Consider the following 262-nt stretch of genomic DNA (forward strand, 5'->3'; position numbering starts at 1 on the left):
GTTAAAAAAAATGATTTCCAATCAAAAAAGAATTTTTAAGAAAATATTTCTTTTTAAATTAATGAAATGAATCTTCACCCAAAGAAATTAATGGTTAACAAAATAGTTGAACTTTGAATCAATTAGTTGAAATTTCAACAGAAAAAATTAATTATAAATTTTTTTTTAAGGGCATGTGACACAGCTAAATACCTATATTACCGACCTCACTTTTTCAGTTCACTGAATGTTTTTTTAAACCTAAGAACTTTTTTTATAAATA

The sequence above is a fragment of the Belonocnema kinseyi genome, chromosome 7, assembly GCF_010883055.1.
Source record: "Belonocnema kinseyi isolate 2016_QV_RU_SX_M_011 chromosome 7, B_treatae_v1, whole genome shotgun sequence".
In the NCBI taxonomy this organism is placed as follows: Eukaryota; Metazoa; Arthropoda; class Insecta; order Hymenoptera; family Cynipidae; genus Belonocnema; species Belonocnema kinseyi.